An 18,016-nucleotide genomic window follows, 5' to 3' on the forward strand; every position below is an offset into this window, starting at 1 on the left:
AGTGTGGTGATATACTTTCTTCTAGATTTTTATTTGATGGCATGTCAAATAGAACTTGTGTTTCATGGACTGCTATGATCAGTGGGTATGCTGATAAAGGAGATTTGAATGAGGCCCTGAGATTGTTTCATGCTATGGAAGCAGCTTGTGAGAAACCTGATTTGGTTACTGTGCTTTCTCTAGTTTCACGTTGCAGCCAAACAGGAACACTTGAGCTAGGAAAATGGATTCATAACTAAACAAACCCAACAAGGAAAATCATAATAAAATAAAAAAAATTGATCTGGTTATTTTAATTCAACCAAAATTCAAGCAATCATTCTAGTTTTGGTTCCAGAAAGAAAGAAAGAAGGGGTTTGAAGAGTGAGAGAGAGAGGGAGAGAGAGGAACTAACCCTGCAGCATCTGGATCTGTCCTATCGCTTTTGAATCCCTCAGAATTTCAGTGAGAAAGGGGAAAAAAAAGGTTCGAAGGCGAAACCGAAACATTGGTCAGTTTCATCTCCTCCGAATTCCTCAAACTCTTCTCCGAAAAGGGTAATTTTCTCACCATCCAAATAGAACCCCGATAAGAAGCACCGTCCGAAACCCATATCAAAATCTCAATCAATTTCTTCTCCATTTGGTTCTTGTAACTCTTCAATAAATTACTCTCACACAACGAGTAAAGAAAATGGGGTAAGTGAAGGAGGAAGAGAAGGTTTGCAGAGAGGTTGAGAAAATTGTGAAGTTTGTTAGAGACGAAGAAGATGGGTTTTCTTTTTTTCTTTTTTTTTTTGGTTGTGGGTTTTTAGATTTTTTTTAAAAATGTTTTCTCTTTTATTTTATTAATTTTATTTCTTATGTGGAGTCCATCTCAGTTAAAAAACGGGTTCTAAAAATGCCACATCAGTATTTAACAGATTAACTAACGGTTTGGCTAACGAAGGGGGCAATTTGTAGGTTTTCCGTGACGTTGAGTATGTATTGGTAAATGTCCCTAAAATCGAGTATGAACTCGTAAATAACCTTATAGGTTGGGGGATTTACTGTAGTTTGTCCTTAATTTTAAAAAGGCTTTTTAGGAGTAATGTCGGGCTCGTGTGGGTCCATTTGGTTCGATGATTGAATTGCTTGGGAATAAATTTCCATATCTAATCCCACAAGATGGGAATGGAGATATTCCTTCCCATGTTTGGGAACTCTGGGAAATGAGAACTAGGAATAGGAAATGCAATTATCTCCAATTCCCATGTTTCGTTTTGGGGAGCGGATCCACTGTCCCTATTATAAATTTTCGACATCTGTCTTCCCGCATAACAGAATCTAAAACTGTTAACTCATCTTAAAATAATAATAATAAATAATATTCTCCTGAGCAGCCGAACCAAAACCCAATCCGCCACCCCTCTCTCTCTCTCTCTCTCGCCAAATATGTGAAAGAATTTCACGGTGTGGTGTAGCAAACCCACATCTTATCTTGTTCAAAGATGTTGGAGACACCACTGTCGTTTGCTTTTTCTTCATTTATTGGATATAGAAGTTTGTTCAGTCTGTGAGAGGAAATTAGAAGTCAGATCTGCTACAAAATAAGAGCAAACAGGGTGTGGGGAGGAGGCAAGATGATAACCAAAAAGGGTTTAAAAATGATAACAATCCATGTCAAAGAGACAATTTCAACATGACCTACCCAAATCCCAACCTTTTTTTTTCCTTCTTGTCTTTAAATTTTTCTTGGCCTCCAAACTTATCCAACTCTAATTTTCATCTCCATTAGGTTATGAAATCATCTTCCAAATTTCTCTTGCTAAATGAAATAAACATACGGAAAAAAAAAAAAGAGGCAAGAAAATGTGCATATATGAAAAGGCTTGCTCGCATAGTCCTGGTATTCAAGGCTTTTAAATTTTTAAAAATTCAAGATAATGATTCTTGAAGTTTGCGAGATTATCACATTTGGTCCTTTATATTTTTTTTCTAACATTATTGATTCTTTATGTTACACTTTACACATCAAAATTGTCCTGCTGTGAAATTCCATCAAAAATTCTATTGGATTGATGACATTACATGTGTGTGGAGCCCACATATTCATGCCATGTGGATTTGAAAAATGCTTAAGAAAATAAAATTCATAAAAAATAGAAAACTAAATTTAAACCTTAAAAAAAACCTCTCTCTCTCTCTCTCTCTCTCTCTCTCTCTCTCTCTCTCTCTCTCTCTCTGTGACAGGAGCATCTTCAACGAACCATGATTATGGCCCTATCAATCACGTGATTTCCTCCTAATAAATGGTTATTGTATGATATGATGATTGTAATATTTTCCTAATATAGTTCTTTACCTCCTAAACCAAAATCAACCTTCGCAACCCACCTTCCCCTCAAGAAAAACTTCCCTGGCACGGGGATATCAACGTAAGCTTTCCACATCAGTATCCTTAGCAAATTTAAAAGTGACACATGTCACCCTTTTAAGACTTTGAAAAAAAATAAAAATTCACCTATGCCGCGCTTTTTCCATGTCCTCCGCCCCTGCAACTCAAACCCCTCCCATTCTCTCTCTTTTCACCCGCTCTTTCTCTCCCCTTGCTACTCAAATCATCTCTTTTTAAATTGTATATTTTGTTATTCACACATCCAAGCCATTTCTCTGTCCAACTACAACCTATATTCCCCACCATAGTTGCCCGCGATAGTCGGCGCAATCGCAAAAGTCGGCACCCCATCCTCCATTCTCCATCCTTTGCGTACCTCTCCCTCTCCTACATCGTTGTCGACCTTTAGATCTGAGGTGGTTGGCCCACGACCTTCCCCTTTAGATCTGAGGTGGCTAGCCCACGACCTTGCCTCCATTGTTACCGGCAATAAGAGAGAGAAAAAAGGAAGGAGATACAAGAGGTAGAGAGCTGGTGAGATAAGAGAGGAAAATAGGGAGAGATAAGAGAGAAAGAGTGATGATTTGAAGTAGCAAGGGGAGAGAGAGAGCATGTGAGAAGAGAGAGAATGGGAGGGGTTTGAGTTGCAGGGTCGGAGGACATAGAGGAGGGGGCAGAGGTGAATTTTTTTTTCTTCAAAGTCTTAAAGGGGTGACAAGTATCACTTTTTAATTTGCCAGGATGCTAATGTGGAAAGCTTACCCTTGAACCAAATGGGCCTTTATATTATTATCATATATAGTTTCCTAAAATTTAAAAAATCCCCTTAAAGAAATAGAAGAAATGTTAGCTGATGTAAAACAGATGGCAGAAGCAATTGAAGAAAAGCTGGAGCGATGCGCGTGCAAAGGCAAATCGGGTAAGCTACAGGTTTGGGCTCCAAGCTCATAATTGGGCCCATGACCTGTCGATTCAAAGAGAACGACGTCATGAGTAAAACTCATCACTTTGCCATGATATATGGGCTTTTCAGGCATCCAAGATTATATAGTAGCCCGAAATTCAGTTTTAAAGTTTTTAAAGTTTTTGAAAACTTTGTTATTTTCCTATTTTAATTCCTTTGTTATTCCTAGGGTTTCTAGGAGTATTTAAACATACTTTACCCATGGTTAGGGTTATGTTTTTACTTCCAGTTTATCAAATAAACCTAAGGTTCTCTCATATTTCCCGGTGGATTCCAGAGTTACATGTTTTAGGCTAAGGTTTTAGTCGATCAATTGTCACATTGCGTCAGTTGGCATCAGAGTAGGTATGGTCAGCTCGGTGAACAACCAAGATGAAGGTGATAGGACTGGAGGCATATGGGAAGTTGTTACTCGTGCCGAGTTTGAGACTCTCTCTGTGACAGTGGAAGAGGTTCGGCGTTTAGCGTTAGGCATGGGAAATCAAAACCCTCCACTTAGTCTAATAGAGGTGCCTGCATACAACGTCCTATTGTTGAGAGTGATGATGAGTCTAAAGAAGAACTACAGAAACCACCCCCGATCGCAACTAATCAAAGTAATCGTAACCAATACATGGACGATTTTCGGATTAAGGCTGATGTTGCATACTTTATTGGCCACCTACAAATTGAAGACTTTCTTGACTGGTTGGTTGAGGTGGAGTGTTTCTTCAAAATTATGGAGGTTCCAATGACGAAGATAGTTGCCTTTCGTCTGAAAGGTAATGCAGTTGTATGGTAGGACCAGCTTCAAAAATTATGGCAGCAGCAGGGTAAGCAATGTAGACTTGGGGCCATATGAAGCAACTTATGATGGGGAGATTCCTACTACCAATTATGAGCAGTACCTATATTGGCTCTACCATAATTGCCACCAAGGCAATCAGACCGTTTATGAGTATACGATGAATTTTTACGTTTGGTTGAGCCAGTAATTTGGAGGAAACAGATGGTCAGATGGTCGCTAGGTATATCACTAGGTTGAGAAGTTCTTTGTAGGGGAAAATTGAGCTTCAGACTTTATGGACAGTTCATGAGGCACATAATATGGCATTGATGGCTGAATTATTAGAGAAAGATAAGCATATTGGAGCACTAGTGGTATCAAGAAGAGCAGTTATGAATCCTCAACTCCATCCATGGAGAAAAATAAGGGTGTGCAATAGGTTTCTGGGGAGAGTGACAAGAATGATAAACAAAGAATTTTACCCCACGCGACAAAGGTAGTAGCAGAAATTGGGGAAGAGATCGCAACAAGAGGAGCAATCCGTATGCTAGGCCGACGAATGATATTTGTTACAGGTGTTCCAAATGAGGCATCACTCCAATGAGTGCCCAACTTGTAACAAACAGGTCAACCTAGCTTAGACGATTGAAGACAGAGACGAGGAAGGTAATTTTGATGCAGATTATGAAGGAACAGAATTTGCAGATGAGGATGAGGATGAGATGGTGAATTTAGTGTTGCAGAGAGTCCTCCTATCCCCAAAACAGGAGGCGGGCAATGCAACAAGATTTTCCATTCACTTTGCACCATTGACAATAGAGTGTGCAGTGTGATTATGGATAGTGGCAATTGTGAATCTTGTGTCAGCAAAATTGGTCGATTATTTACAGCTCCCAACACAGAAGCATGAGTCTCCGTATGCATTAAGGTGGGTAAAGAAAGGACTTGTAGTTCAAGTGACAGAAGTATGCAAAGTTCCCATCTCTATTGGCAAGCATTATAAACAGAAAGTTTCATGTGACGTGATCGATATGGATGCTAGTCATGTATTACTAGGGTGTCCTTAGTAGTATGATATAGATGCTACACATAAAGTCTGTGATAATGTGTATTTGTTCAATTGGGGTTCCCATAAGATTGCTATGGCTCTTGTCAGTGAATCTAGAAAATTAGAGAAGCCAAAGAACTCGAGTTTTCCAATGATGTCGAACAGTGAGCAAAAGTTTGAGGAAGATATTAAAGAAGTTGATGTCATGTACCTTGTGCATGTGAAGGGGTTGTAGGTTGCCTTGCCAGAGGGTGTGTTTTGCCCTAGAGAGGTAAATAAAATTTTAATTGATTTTCAGGAGTTGATTTCAAATGATTTAAGTAATGAGCTACCACCCATGAGAGATATACAGGATCAATTGATTTGGTACCTGGAGCTAGTCTTCCCAATTTACCCCACTATCGTATGAGCCCTAAGGAGAATGAGATTCTCATATAGAAGATAGAAGATTTGTTGCAAAAGGGGTTTATTCGAAAGAGTATGAGTCCATGTGCAATTCCAGTATTGTTGGTACCGAAAAAGGACAGTACATGGCGCATGTGTGTTGATAACCGTGCAATCAACAAAATCACCATCAATTACAGATTTCCAATTCCATAAGTTGAGCACTGGTCGCACGACCTCTTAACATTACACCACTGAATCCCCAATCCTTTGCTGGATGTGATGCAAGTGGAGTGGGTGTAGGAGTTGTTTTGCCTCAAGAGAAGAGACCGGTTGCATTTTTCTTAAAAAAAACTCAGTGAAGCACGCCAAAAATGTAGCACTTATGACTAGGAGTTTTATGCAGTGGTTCGAGCCTTGAAACAGTGGGAATGTTATCTGGTTCAGCGGGAGTTTGTGTTTTACACTGACCACCAAGCCCTGAAATTTATCAACAGCCAGAAGAGTGTGAACAAGATGCATGTCAGGTGGGCTACTTTTCTGTAGAAGTTTTCATTTGTTATTAAACATAAATCTGGAGTTCTTAACCGTATAGGAGATGCACTGAGTCATCAAGCAACTTTGCTTGTTACTTTGGCTCAAGAAGTTGTGGGCTTCGAATTTCTAAAGGAATTGTATGAGACTGATGAGGATTTTCAAGAAATTTAGGCTAAGCTTGCGTATAATGAGCCGATGATAGATTGTCATGTTAATGACAGGTATTTATTTAATGGCAACCGATTGTGCATTCCTATTTCTTCTTTAAGGGAGAAACTGATTCGGGATTTGCATGGGAGTGGGCTGAGTGGCCATCTGGACTGTGATAAAACCATTGCCAGTATGGAGGAGCATTATTTTTTGCCACACTTGAAGTGAGATGTCAGCACCATTGTGCGTAAGTGCCATAGTTGTCAAGTATCTAAAGGACAGTCCCAAAATATTGGTCTTTATATGCCTCTCCTTATTCTTGATGATATTTGGCAAGACTTGTCTATGGATTTTGTTCTGGGACTCCCTCATTCACAACGAGGAGTCGATTATGTTTTTGTTGTGGTGGATAGGTTTTCCAAGATGGCGCATTTTATTGCTTGCAAGAAGACTGCGGACACTTCCAACATAGCCAAATTGTTTTTCAGGGAGGTTGTACGGTTGCATGGTGTTTCTAAATCTATTACATCAAACTGTGACACCAAATTCCTTAGCCACTTTTGGATAACCTTATGGAGGATGTTTGGTATGGACTTGAATCATAGTAGCACCGTTCATCCATAGAGAGATGGTTAGACTGAGGTTACCAACAAAACCCTGGGAAATATGGTTAGGAGCATTTGCGGAGACAGGCTGAAGTTATGGGATGTTGCATTGCAACAGGTGGAGTTTACTTACAACAGTGCTGTTCATTCTTCAACAGGAAAAATCACCCTTTGCCATTGTTTACACTTCGGTGCCTAGGCATGTGATTGACCTGGTCAAGCTTCCAAGAGCCTAGAAGACTAGTGTAGCTGCTGAAAATATGGCTGAACAGGTTCAAACTGAGAGGGAAGAAGTGAAGGACAAGCTAGAGATGACCAATGCTAAATTTAAGGTCGTCGCTGACAAGCGCCGCTATGTGAAGTTGTTTGTAGGAAGGAGACTCTGTGATGGTTTACTTGAGGAGAGAACGTTTCCCAGTTGGTACCTACAACAAACTGAAACCTCGGAAGTATGGCCCCTACAAAGTTCTGAAAAAAATAAATGACAATGCCTATGTTGTCAACCTTTCTTCTTCTATAGGCATATCGAGCACTTTCAATGTTGCGGATCTACATGAGTTCCATGATAATGAGTCAATTTATCCTGATGATAACTCGGAGTTCTAGTTTTTCGAAAGTGGAAAGGACTGATGTAGAACAGATGGCTAAAGCAATTGACGAGGAGCTGAAGCAACACTTGCGTAAAGGCAAATCGGGTAACCTGCAGATTTGGATTCCGAACTCAAAATTGGGCCCATTACCCGTTGATTCGAAGAGAACGACATCACGAGTTAAACTCATCCCTTTTCCATGATGTATGGGCTTCCTTGGGCATCCGAGATCATTTACTAGCCCGAAATTCAGTTTTAAAGTTTTTACAATTTTTGGAAATTTTGTTATTTACATATTTTAATTCCTTTGTTATTCCCAGGGATTCTAGGAGTATTTAAACATACTTTACCCGTGATTAGTGTAATAACCCAAAACAAAATATCCTAAAATTAGTATTAATTTATTCTAGCAAAAAGACGACTTTGTCCTCACCTCTTTTAAGAGGGGGAAAAATTGACTTTTTGACCGAGAAGGAATTTGGGAATTCCGTTTACGCCGTTGCGTAGAGCACGGCGAAACGAGTTCGTAAACACGGAGTAGACCCGAATCGGAGTTGTAACGAAGGAGTTATGGTCAAAAGAGTCTCAGTGGCAGAACCGTAAATATTTCGAAGTTGAATTAATAAAAAGAAAATCTGTCAGCTCTCTCTCTCTCTCTCTCTCTCTCTCTCTCTCTCTCCCTCCCGATAGTTTCAGAAACCCATTCGGGCAGCCCCATTCCAAGCCACCCCCAACGCCGTCTCAAGCCACCCCGACCCTCCGGAACGGACCCAGCAGCACCGGCCAGCTCCCGCCATCAACCTCAGCCCGTCCGCCGCCCCTGCTGCTGTCTGGAGCCGCTGGAAAACGCAGCAGTTTTGGCCGATTTTCCAACTTCAGTTTCTCCCTCATCCGGCCACCAAATCAGTCGTGTGAGGTATCGATTTCTAGCTATTTTTCGTGCTCTAACTGATGGTTGGCTGGGTTTAGATCGATTTCACCCCTAGGTTGCTCAATTTTTGATTTGAAATTGCCCGAACTTCGGCCGCCGGAATCGGCCATTTCCGGCCGGTTTTTGGGGGTTGTTCAAGAACAAAAGTGACTCCAAATGGGGTGTTTTACCTAGGGTAGGAGTTTGGAGTCTCGGTTCCAAGATTTTTTTCGGCACACCCGATCGCTTTGGACACCCGATCGGTCCGCGCGTGTGGCGGCGCGTGGGCCAGGGTGGAGGCACGGCTCTGGCCAGTTTTGAGACCCTCGTGCCATCACGAGCGCGCAGGATTTCGCGGATCTCAATTCGGAGTCCGTTTGTGCCCCGAACGGATTTTCCATAATATGCGATTCCCGGTTGCAGCGTCGTCTAGCCGTTGGATCGCACCCCATTTCGGATATGTTGTTCTACATTGTTTCAGGATAGCGTAGGATTTGACGGATTGCAAATCAGAGTCCCGGATACTCCGGAATCGCGAACCCTGGGGCTAGGGTTAGGGTTTTAATCGATAGCGCGAATTTGGCCAATCCGACCGTCCATTTCGGACCAAACTCGCAGGACATGGGTTTTACACAGTGAGGAACCTCTAGAGAATCCCAGATCGGCCATCGGAGATCGTGGACCCCACGGGGTTCCGGATCGGCCGGTCTAACAGTTTATCTCTTTGTAAGGTTTCCGGTCTTTTAAGGCCATTCTGGACATAGAGTTGACTTTACAATGAGAGCACGTATTTCTAGGAGCCGGGGGTCAGGGTATTTAATTTAATGTTTTTATTGAGCAGTTTAGTAATTGAATATTCATGGTTAAACAGGCATCAGAGGCCAAAATGAACCACAGGAGGGACCTTCAAGAGGTCCAGCTAGCTCGGACCAGCAGTGAGTGGACCTTTCTTTTTTTTAAATGATTTTCTAAATCAGTTTTATTCAGTGTGATGTATTCCTATGAATTTAAAGATTCCTTCTATACATTGCTTAGCTGATTTTGCTAAAGTTATTTGGACAGCAGACTTTGAGATTTATGATTCAGAAATATCTAGCTCAGATTTTATCAGAATACAGAGGATATCAGATTTTATCCAAGATAATTATTTTAGACCACCATGAATTATAGAAAGCAGAGTTTGAGTTTTCTATTAGATAAAAAGGGCAGCACAGTTATAGATTGAATAAAGATTCAGTTATTCATCAGATCTTTCAGTAATATTATGATATTTATATTTGATATTTTCTCATCAGTTATATTTTCTTAAACCACTGTGGGTACCCGGTTACAGAAACAGGTTGCCGTCAAATAAGACGATGTCTACGGACATCCAGATTGCCTTCGGTTTATGTTGCCTTCGGTTTATGTTGCCTTCGGATATGATGATGTCTACAGACATCCCGTTTACTTACCGTTCAGTCAGTGCACTTGACATTTGCCTCACGAGTTTGGGGACACCCGGACTGTGAGTGCCAGGAATTGCGGATCAGGCTGACTACGGTCTCCTGAATCCTGCCAGGAATTGCGGATCAAGCTGACTACGGTCTCCTGAATCCTGCCAGGAATTGCGGATCAGGCTGACTACGGTCTCCTGAATCCTGCCAGTTTGCAGCTCGGATACACTATGTGTCGCCGAGACCTGCCAGGGGAATTGACGAATTTACAGAGGAATTGACGGAAATTAAAAGGGTACACCCAATTGGTAACTTTAGAGGAATGTCAGTGCAATTATGCAAATATTGATTTCAGTGATTTTACTTGAGTTTCTTAATATCGAGCAGTAACGGTATATATATGTTTACCTAAATGCTTTGAACTTATCATAATTCAAGTGCAGTTTAAATATTCAGTTGTATGATTATCATTATTTTTACAGTGGGGGTTATTATGTTCATATACTGTTTTCTAGAACTTTATTTTGGTCCACTCACACTTTGAAATGTTTTGCGCCCCCCAGGCAGTCGAGTGTGCAGGAATCCACCACCAGGCCTTCTCCTAGCTCCCACGCTATTTCCAAGCTGTAGGATTTCTTGTAACCTACTTAAATTCTTGTAAACAATTAGTAACTGCTCTGATATCTGGTTGGATTAGATAACCAGAACTGGTGAATATTTAGTTACCCTATTCTGGCAGTTGGTGTGGATTTATCAGTTTGTTTGACAGGTGGAAAATTTGGGTTTAGTCAAATTACAGGGGAGTCTCTGCCGAAATTAAAGCAGGAGTCCAGAGAAAGTTTTAACCATATTTATCTCCAGGAAGGGTAAAAAGGTCATTGTGCCCGACAAGTGCCAGGTGTTGGACACGCACAGGGCTTGGCTCGAATTCCAAAGCGGAAATTGGGTCGGGTCCTGTCAATTTGGTATCAGAGCATAGGTTTTACTTCCTGTAGACTTCGCACTATGTGCATCCTCGTTCTCTTTTCGAGTTGGGCCCTAATGGTGGTGGTATCCGTAAGACAATTGGACAGATATCTCGATGTAAGGAAATGAGATTTCTAAGTTGAACAGAAACTGCACCGGTATTTGAACCGGTAGAGTAATGTTTTGTTAAGAGGCTCGTCAAGAGCCGTACCTACTGTACCAAGTAGGCAGGAAGATCCAAATGTCCAGTAGACCTTGGGAGTTGATAACTCAGGGTTTAGTCAGCCAGAGATCCATCCGTGAGATAGGTGGATCCAGTAAAAAGGATTGAGAGCTATAAATTGGGATAATGGTGGTACCTAGTAGTAAAAAGAGGATTAAATTGAAGGAATAGAGCAGGACATGGAGGTCCTAGTTGCTATACAGAAGAATAAAGTATTGGTGGGATTTAGTTAAGAAGTGATACCAGGATCCTTTGATTAATACGTAACAAGTATTTTAGAGCCGAATTTAATAGCTAGTCTTATCTGTAAGTTTACAGAAGGTGAGGATACAAGAGGTTTTGCAGCAGAATAGAGAATAATAATTGGATCCGAGTATAAAAAAAAAAAAGGGGTTCCATACACTGTTTTCTACTAAAAGAGATCTGAAAGTAAGAGGTAATACCTATAAGGTTAAAACCCTCCCCCCCCCCCCCCCCCCAAGATATTGTGATCAGTTAGTGGTTAATTAACTTTGGTGCCGTGATAATGTCTGCCTCAGCCAGATAATGGGTAGACCATGAGGTGCACTCTGTGCACAGTATTTGGATATAGGTAATACTAATCAGGAGGAATTTAAGAGGGGTGTCTACAGTGGTGATTATAGTCTCCGATCACCGAATGGCCGCAGATACGGAAAGTACCGATCTGGATTTAGTTCCAGTGAAAGTACCAGTCAAGATAGTCATATTGGCAATTGTTCTGGGGCTGGTATAGCCAGGAGTGTTGGAAGACAATTGTTATCAGTCTCTAACAGGAGAAGTTGCCCTATTGTGCCAAGTGTAGAAGGCATTATTCCGGGCCCTACTAGAGGAGTACTATGGGGGAGAATAAGATTATGGATAGTCTAAGCCTTTCAAAAGGGATTGCCGCTGTTCCCTTAGTATTAAAAGATCATTTCTGCAGCAAAACAAATATGCAAGGTAAGTTACCGAAAATACCACAGTTTATGGGAGTTCTGTTTAGCGATGGGCCCAGAGCAGTAAGGCTAGTTGAGGAAGCAGTCAACCATGAGGTTATGTGGCAACAGTTTTAAGCCGCAGGTAGACAGTATATTATGTCTCAGTAGGAAGCATGAGCATTATTTACTGTAGATACAGATTGAATTCCTCTCCGGCATGGTTGACTGGAGATCATCCTAGGGTTGGATTACTCTGACCAGATACAATGTTACAGAGTTACTTTTTATTGGGAGATTGGGTTTATGTTTGAGCTCGCTCCAGGAAGGGAGCCTTTTTCTCCGGTAAAGTATAAAGGAATATTAATAAGTTGAATGAGTTAAAGACTAATAAGGAATATTTGCCGGAAATGATAACGAAGAAGGTCATTCAGCTTAGCGCTTTCCTCAGTGAAGTGTTCTAGTGTTATTTAAGGAAAGGAGATGTCATCATGAAGTTATACATGGACACAAGGTAGCAAGATAAGATCACAGTACAGAAATAAAATCCCTTAGGAACAGAGAATTATAAAAAGAAAGAAAAGATACAAAAATTGTGATATTGATTGCAAGGTAAGGTAAGCAATCAGGGAAGGAAGCTGATGAGAGCAGACAACCAGCTCATCAATCAAGGAAGGAAGCTGGTGGGAGTAGAAAACAAGCTCTCAATTCTCCTAGTCTAGAAGGACCTCAGGAGATTAGAGCATAAGGCCACCTTCACGATTCCCTGATCTTGCTGAAACATGATCAGTGATAGTCTTGCTTCCTGAGTGGATGATAAGAGATAGTCTTGCTTCTCGAGCATATTGAGTGCTTATTGATAAGAAAAACAAGTAGATATCGCATCACTGGTATGAAGTAAATTGGATGTCTTCTGTAAAGAAAGTTTCATTAGTAACACATTTATACACAAGTACAATGAAGAGGTAGAATCAGTGAATTTCAAATTAACCATAGGAAAATTGCGAGATTCTCGGGGTACTTTTGACAAAGTAGCTCCGTGAAATCCGTAAAGCAAGATCGGCTTGACGAAGATAATCCGCGGAAATGCCGAAAGTACCGACAGCATTATTAGAGGCCACGTGAAGTTTTGGACTCTTGTGAAAGAGAAAAATAATGTGGGGATTCGAGAAGATTTTGGAATCCGAAAAGCTGCCACATTTTCATCTATAGATATTGCCTTCGTAAAACTTGATTGAGCAACAGCATTTCAGCTCAACTTTCTTCAGTGTTTACAAGACTTTCTTAGAAACCTTCTTAGAATGGCTTCCTCTTCTTCCTGCCCAAATTATTTCAATTTAAATGATGTTCCCACAACAGTTAGTGACGCTACAGTTTGGCGTCCATCCTTTGTATCCAACAATCGTCATCTCACAGTTAAGGATTCTGTGATGATGAATGATGCTACTGCTGTCATAGTAGCTAAGAATTGTATTACTCCAATGGATGAAATGCTAATGACAGGGAGGTCTGAGGAAGAGGCCATGCATGACTCAATGGCTTTTAGCATTCAGAGTGCTGTTTCTGTTTCAAACATGGCTGATCGTTTGCGGGCTAGAGCAAACGAGGTTCAGCAGCTAACAACTGAAAATTCGTCTCTTCAAAGAAGGCTTCATGAGTCTCAACAGGAAGTTGAGAAACTCAAAGGAGAGAACAACTCCTTGTTGAAACTGGTGAGTTCGTACTCCGATGATACACTGAGAAGGCTAAACATGCTGCAGGTCTCCAATGAAAGAATTTTGGGAGACCACGAGAGACTTATGGCTAGGCTTAAGAGGCGTCGTCCTCTTCCTTCAGAGGCTTCCAGAACCTAATGTACTTTATAGATTCTACAGAACCTGCACCTTCTTTGCAGGTGGAAAAATCTATCTGTTATATGTTCCTTTCGTACTATAATAATTGAGCAGGTTAAGTTCAGAATCTTGATTTGATTTTTACGAGTAAAAGGTTGAATTAGATGTTATGAAAAGAAAAAGTTTAAAACAGAAATCTTACAAGGAGCTTCTTATGATGAAAGGAACAGTAGGAATTATCGGTAAGGAATAGCTCCGCAACAAGAATCAATAATGTTCTTATAATCACTTTCGATTTCTGAAAGGAAGAAGCAGTAACTTACAATGGATTGGGTGTTCAGTCTCCTTGAACATAGAGAAAGCAGGGTGGAGTGTAGGAAATTAAGGATCGATTCAATAAGTCTGCGTATGTTCCGCAGGTGAGAACCAAGTATAATCTGAAACAAACTGGCAAGGATTTTCACTGATAAGATCTTGTAATGCTATGGAATACAACTCCCTATGATTTAGATCAAGAAACCCCGGTTAAGATCCAGTTGAACTCAGCTAAAGGAAGCTTTCAGAAATTAATTACAGTCTAATACTACAATTCACCCCGGACAGATGCTCAATTTAAGAGAATGACTCAAATTTTAGGGGAATTGTTGGGGTGTTGTATCCTATAGTTTTGGAGTGATTGGGGTTACCATTTGAGAAGGTGTATACCTCAAATGACAATTGTCAGCTAAACTGAACTTCCTTAGCTTACAAATCTCAAATTGCCACTAGTCTCTATAATTAAAATGTTTCTAATTGCTACTCAATATGAGGCATGATATAGACCACTCAAGTGGAAAGATGGAATAGAAGACAGAGTTTCTTGGTACCTGGAAGTGTTGTACAAACTACAGAAACCTATTGGATTAACTGGTAAAAGCCTCAAGCGACCCAGGATTGACAGGAAGTTATACAAATACTAGAAGAAGGATCTTCAGTTGGGTATTCTTCAATTTCTATCACCTATAGAAGAGGTAGTGAAATTGAAGGAAACAAGGAAGTCAAATCCTAGCATTATCAGACCCAATGAGATTATAGAATGTGTGGGAAATAAGCAGTTCAGATTTTGGTATAGGAAGTGTTTAGCATAGTAACCCCAGTAGCAAATACAGGAGCAGTTCTTCTCCCCTTCGAATGACAGGGAGGTAAATTTCGAGGACGAAATTTTTATAAGGAGGGTAGATTGTAATAACTCAAAACAAAATATCCTAAAATTAGTATTAATTTATTCTAGCAAAAAGACGACTTTGTCCTCACCTCTTTTAAGAGGGGGAAAAATTGACTTTTTGACCGAGAAGGAATTTGGAAATTCCGTTTACGCCGTTGCGTAGAGCACGGCGAAACGAGTTCGTAAACACGGAGTAGACCCGAATCGGAGTTGTAACGAAGGAGTTATGGTCAAAAGAGTCTCAGTGGCAGAACCGTAAATATTTCGAAGTTGAATTAATAAAAAGAAAATCTGTCAGCTCTCTCTCTCTCTCTCTCTCCCTCTCTCCCTCCCGATAGTTTCAGAAACCCATTCGGGCAGCCCCATTCCAAGCCACCCCCAACGCCGTCTCAAGCCACCCCGACCCTCCGGAACGGACCCAGCAGCACCGGCCAGCTCCCGCCATCAACCTCAGCCCGTCCGCCGCCCCTGCTGCTGTCTGGAGCCGCTGGAAAACGCAGCAGTTTTGGCCGATTTTCCAACTTCAGTTTCTCCCTCATCCGGCCACCAAATCAGTCGTGTGAGGTATCGATTTCTAGCTATTTTTCGTGCTCTAACTGATGGTTGGATGGGTTTAGATAGATTTCACCCCTAGGTTGCTCAATTTTTGATTTGAAATCGCCCGAACTTCGGCCGCCGGAATCGGCCATTTCCGGCCAGTTTTTGGGGGTTGTCCAAGAACAAAAGTGACTCCAAATGGGGTGTTTTACCTAGGGTAGGAGTTTGGAGTCACGGTTCCAAGATTTTTTTCGGCACACCCGATCGCTTTGGACACCCGATCGGTCCGCGCGTGTGGCGGCGCGTGGGCCAGGGTGGAGGCACGGCTCTGGCCAGTTTTGAGACCCTCGTGCCATCACGAGCGCGCAGGATTTCGCGGATCTCAATTCGGAGTCCGTTTGTGCCCCGAACGGATTTTCCATAATATGCGATTCCCGGTTGCAGCGTCGTCTAGCCGTTGGATCGCACCCCATTTCGGATATGTTGTTCTACATTGTTTCAGGATAGCGTAGGATTCGACGGATTGCAAATCAGAGTCCCGGATACTCCGGAATCGCGAACCCTGGGGCTAGGGTTAGGGTTTTAATAGATAGCGCGAATTTGGCCAATCCGACCGTCCATTTCGGACCAAACTCGCAGGACATGGGTTTTACACAGTGAGGAACCTCTAGAGAATCCCAGATCGGCCATCGGAGATCGTGGACCCCACGGGGTTCCGGATCGGCCGGTCTAACAGTTTATCTCTTTGTAAGGTTTCCGGTCTTTTAAGGCCATTCTGGACATAGAGTTGACTTTACAATGAGAGCACGTATTTCTAGGAGCCGGAGGTCAGGGTATTTAATTTAATGTTTTTATTGAGCAGTTTAGTAATTGAATATTCATGGTTAAACAGGCATCAGAGGCCAAACTGAACCACAGGAGGGACCTTCAAGAGGTCCAGCTAGCTCGGACCAGCAGTGAGTGGACCTTTCTTTTTTTTAAATGATTTTCTAAATCAGTTTTATTCAGTGTGATGTATTCCTATGAATTTAAAGATTCCTTCTATACATTGCTTAGCTGATTTTGCTAAAGTTATTTGGACAGCAGACTTTGAGATTTATGATTCAGAAATATCTAGCTCAGATTTTATCAGAATACAGAGGATATCAGATTTTATCCAAGATAATTATTTTAGACCACCATGAATTATAGAAAGCAGAGTTTGAGTTTTCTATTAGATAAAAAGGGCAGCACAGTTATAGATTGAATAAAGATTCAGTTATTCATCAGATCTTTCAGTAATATTATGATATTTATATTTGATATTTTCTCATCAGTTATATTTTCTTAAACCACTGTGGGTACCCGGTTACAGAAACAGGTTGCCGTCAAATAAGACGATGTCTACGGACATCCAGATTGCCTTCGGTTTATGTTGCCTTCGGTTTATGTTGCCTTCGGATATGATGATGTCTACAGACATCCCGTTTACTTACCGTTCAGTCAGTGCACTTGACATTTGCCTCACGAGTTTGGGGACACCCGGACTGTGAGTGCCAGGAATTGCGGATCAGGCTGACTACGGTCTCCTGAATCCTGCCAGGAATTGCGGATCAAGCTGACTACGGTCTCCTGAATCCTGCCAGGAATTGCGGATCAGGCTGACTACGGTCTCCTGAATCCTGCCAGTTTGCAGCTCGGATACACTATGTGTCGCCGAGACCTGCCAGGGGAATTGACGAATTTACAGAGGAATTGACGGAAATTAAAAGGGTACACCCAATTGGTAACTTTAGAGGAATGTCAGTGCAATTATGCAAATATTGATTTCAGTGATTTTACTTGAGTTTCTTAATATCGAGCAGTAACGGTATATATATGTTTACCTAAATGCTTTGAACTTATCATAATTCAAGTGCAGTTTAAATATTCAGTTGTATGATTATCATTATTTTTACAGTGGGGGTTATTATGTTCATATACTGTTTTCTAGAACTTTATTTTGGTCCACTCACACTTTGAAATGTTTTGCGCCCCCCAGGCAGTCGAGTGTGCAGGAATCCACCACCAGGCCTTCTCCTAGCTCCCACGCTATTTCCAAGCTGTAGGATTTCTTGTAACCTACTTAAATTCTTGTAAACAATTAGTAACTGCTCTGATATCTGGTTGGATTAGATAACCAGAACTGGTGAATATTTAGTTACCCTATTCTGGCAGTTGGTGTGGATTTATCAGTTTGTTTGACAGGTGGAAAATTTGGGTTTAGTCAAATTACAGGGGAGTCTCTGCCGAAATTAAAGCAGGAGTCCAGAGAAAGTTTTAACCATATTTATCTCCAGGAAGGGTAAAGAGGTCATTGTGCCCGACAAGTGCCAGGTGTCGGACACGCACAGGGCTTGGCTCGAATTCCAAAGCGGAAATTGGGTCGGGTCCTGTCAATTAGGGTTATGTTTTTATTTTCAGTTTATCAAATAAGCCTGAGGTTCTCTCATATTTCCTGGTGGATTCTAGAGTTACATGTTTTAGGCTACGGTTTCAACCAATCATTTGTCACGCTGCATCATTAACTTTTATAGTGAGTTAGTTTTTCCTCAA

At 41.3% G+C, this 18,016-nt stretch overlaps 2 long non-coding RNA genes across 4 annotated transcripts; both read left to right on the top strand.

Moving 5' to 3' along the window:
• Nucleotides 2,176–11,323, top strand: LOC109947039. 2 transcript variants are annotated; one of them, XR_002270051.1, is made up of 3 exons: nucleotides 2,176–2,203; nucleotides 8,042–8,315; nucleotides 9,181–11,323. It is a non-coding gene; the product is annotated as an uncharacterized LOC109947039 (long non-coding RNA). The 2 variants fall into 2 exon arrangements; XR_002270050.1 differs by lacking the exon at nucleotides 2,176–2,203 and having other exon boundaries at nucleotides 7,826–8,315.
• On the top strand, nucleotides 15,057–17,676 carry LOC109947720. Of its 2 annotated transcripts, XR_002270527.1 has the most exons (3): nucleotides 15,057–15,469; nucleotides 16,335–16,398; nucleotides 17,463–17,676. It is a non-coding gene; the product is annotated as an uncharacterized LOC109947720 (long non-coding RNA). The 2 variants fall into 2 exon arrangements; XR_002270526.1 differs by lacking the exon at nucleotides 15,057–15,469 and having other exon boundaries at nucleotides 15,712–16,398.

The sequence above is a fragment of the Prunus persica genome, chromosome G2 (genome assembly GCF_000346465.2).
Source record: "Prunus persica cultivar Lovell chromosome G2, Prunus_persica_NCBIv2, whole genome shotgun sequence".
NCBI classification, from domain to species: Eukaryota; Viridiplantae; Streptophyta; class Magnoliopsida; order Rosales; family Rosaceae; genus Prunus; species Prunus persica.